Raw genomic sequence first — 2,988 nt, forward strand, 5'->3', positions numbered from 1 at the left:
TGTGCACAAGAACACCCACACTTGCAGATAATACCCACTTGACCTGGCTTCAATGACTGGATGATCAGAGCTCAACTAGAAGAAGAAAGAAGAGGAAAGGAAGAGTAATCTGACACAATTTGATGAACTTGACCTACCCCTATGGATGCAGTAGCTCAAAAGAGGGAACAAATCTTTACAGCAAGGATCATTCTCACCTCCTCCATACACAGAGTAGACAGAGATGGGCAACTTGGACATTGGCTACCCAAAATATGGGGGGGCTACAAAGGCAAGAAGTGACTGGCTTACAAGCTTTCAAGAGGGAACTTAGATCCAGAGGGCATGGAGGAAAGTAGAATCTCCACTGAGTAGTATCCAATCTGTCTAGGCAGGACTGATGAAAGGAAATGCGGATAGGCCTCTTGTTATACAATAGTGAATAATTGGTATCAGGACTTATTGTGAGAATTGTAAATGTAAAGGTAGACGTTTTGTAGCAAGGAGGGGAGTGATTAACTTTGCAGTTTAGGAGTGAAGGAGGTCCCATGAAGGGAAAAGAGTGGAGAGCAGGACCCTACCCAGAGAAGCAGTGATGCCTGAGATGAAAGCAGAGAGATGGAGAGATGGAGGAGCTGGGAACTTTAGACCCAGAGAGGGAGAGGGGCTGTGTGCTGACGACTGGGGGGTGGGGAGGGGTGACAGGCTTGTAGGATATGCCCTTTGGTTGGTTGATGATGCATGGAGGGGATTGTAACCATGGCAATGAAATGATATACAATAGGATGAATGTAAAACTAATGTTCTTCCATGTAAACGATCACATAATTCACAATAAAACATTAAAAAAGCAAAAACAAAAAACCACTGTGGTAAAACACATACAACAAAACATTTTCCATTTCATCTGTATATAATTCAATGTCATTAGTTATATTCACCATGTTGTGCTCCCATCACCATTGTCAGATTTCTTTCTTTACCTTCCTCCTTCCCTCCTCCTTTACTCCAAGCTGGAGGCAAGATAAATCTTTGATACTATACCAAGAACAATAGCATTTCTCAAGAAAGATGCTATTACTCCAGCTGATTTTCAGTTTCGTGGGCACTTTCTCGTTTACTCTGATGCAGATACGTTGGAGGTGAAAGTTGGTTGTGGCATATAAAGCTTTTTGTAGCAACTGGCTAGATGCTTACACTGACCAATCCTTAAACCACTTTATACCCCATAACAGCAGTATTAGTAAAGGAGATGGAATTCAGCATTGTCCCTGAATCCTACAAGGATGACATCATTTAGATCAAAGAAGTTGTCTTGCTCTAAATTAACTGATTCTCCTTAAAGATGACCTTAAAGATAGTTTAAACAGGACTATGCACTCCTCAAAATCAAAGGTTTTGTAGGCACAGGTTCAAACAAGTAGCCTTGGATCCATTGCTCTGTCTTCTAATCCCTGTTCTCTCACTAACATACTCAGTAAGCTGAAGTCAGATGCTTAGTCTACCCACACCTCCTCCACTCCATTTAAAAGAAGAGAAGAATAAATCTACTTCAGTCAACAGAGCTATGGGGGGCAATCGGTGAGAAGGAATGTGAAGACTTGATATGGTCCATCTATTCCACAGCACTTCTTCCTGTATCTGTCCTCCAACTATTTTAGCACTCACCTTCTCTGGAAGAACCTGTCAGTGTTTCAGGGTGGAGGAATGAATGGGCAGAGTTCCCAGAGAGGGTCTGTATGGCTTACTGAGTGAGCTTTCTGAATTTGGGAAGCAGAGCATGTGAGTGCTTAAAGCCCACTTGATCGTCCTTGACAGCGCTGAGAAACTTCAGCCCTACATGACAAGCAGGAGAGCACACGGGCTGCAGGCCATCTGGTTATACTCAATCAGATCTTCTCCCCAAGTGTAAAAATTAAAGTGACTCAATTTAGGCCCTGATTTTCCATGCTGCCTTAAAGAACCTGAACTGGTTGTTGGCCATGTGTTGATATCTCGTCTCTGTGAGTGATCATGGGTTATGATTTCCATGTTAATTGGTTTTTAAAGTATTTATTCGCTTGACATCCCTGTTAGGAAGTTGAAAAACCAAGTATCTTAAAAACAAGAGTTGCCTTGTGAAACCTTTTTACGGCCCACAGTTCCTAGCTATGTGGATTAAGTAAACACAGAACGAAAAACATATTGAAATTTATTTGTATCCCTTTTGGTGTCAGATAACCAACCCTTGTTTGTCCTAACATTCAAAACTAGGAAATCCACCTTCAGGTCTAAGCTAAAATTAAATGGCAATTCTTCAGAGTAGTCTTCCCAAGATAGGGTTACATCATCCTCTGATGGTTGAAGGTTTGTGTCTACCTTGGATGAAAGGCTTGGCAACCTACTTCTGAAAAATCAGCCACTGAAAACCCCAAGGAGCAGAGTTCTACTCTGGTATACATGGCATTGCTGTGAGTCCGAATCTGCTGGGCAGCAGGTGGTTTTTTATACTCCCTTCATGCCCCTTGCAGAGCCCTGGATGGCGCAGATGGTCTTGCTTTAGGCAGAAGATACAGCAACCAATAGCAGTCAAGTGGTTTAACCACCATCCCCATAGGAATTTAATGATCAAACCACAGTTACAATTGGGACCTTCTTTTTCTTACGTTTTTCCTTCCCCTTCCCCAAAAGGTCATCTCTATTGGCTCTTGAGAGTGACTAAAGTGTTCACGTTTTTACCCTGAGAAGAAACCTGGATAATAACTGGGTAGAATTATTGGAGTAGAAATCTGGGTTTGCAAATTATTTAACCCAGGACTGTGACATAATAATGTTTTTTCTGTCCGCTCAAGCTCTCACTACTGGAATTAACATTTTGCATGTAACTACTACATCTGATTTTCTTTGATAATCCAGTATATACTCTTCAGATACCGTCGTCCCCCCGCCCCCCCCCCCGCACCCCCAGACACAAACCGCACCCAAGACACTACAACACATGGTACCTAACACGGAAAGCCAGACGGCACA

The 2,988-nt window shown here is 42.5% G+C and overlaps 1 protein-coding gene across 1 annotated transcript in view; it reads left to right on the forward strand.

Moving 5' to 3' along the window:
* AMOTL1 (angiomotin like 1) overlaps nucleotides 1–2,988 on the forward strand; it is a 76,484-nt gene that overhangs the window by 36,093 nt on the left and 37,403 nt on the right. The gene's annotated exons all lie outside the window — the stretch shown is intronic.

Source organism: Chrysochloris asiatica, unplaced genomic scaffold (assembly GCF_000296735.1).
Source record: "Chrysochloris asiatica unplaced genomic scaffold, ChrAsi1.0 scaffold00008, whole genome shotgun sequence".
NCBI classification, from domain to species: domain Eukaryota; kingdom Metazoa; phylum Chordata; class Mammalia; order Afrosoricida; family Chrysochloridae; genus Chrysochloris; species Chrysochloris asiatica.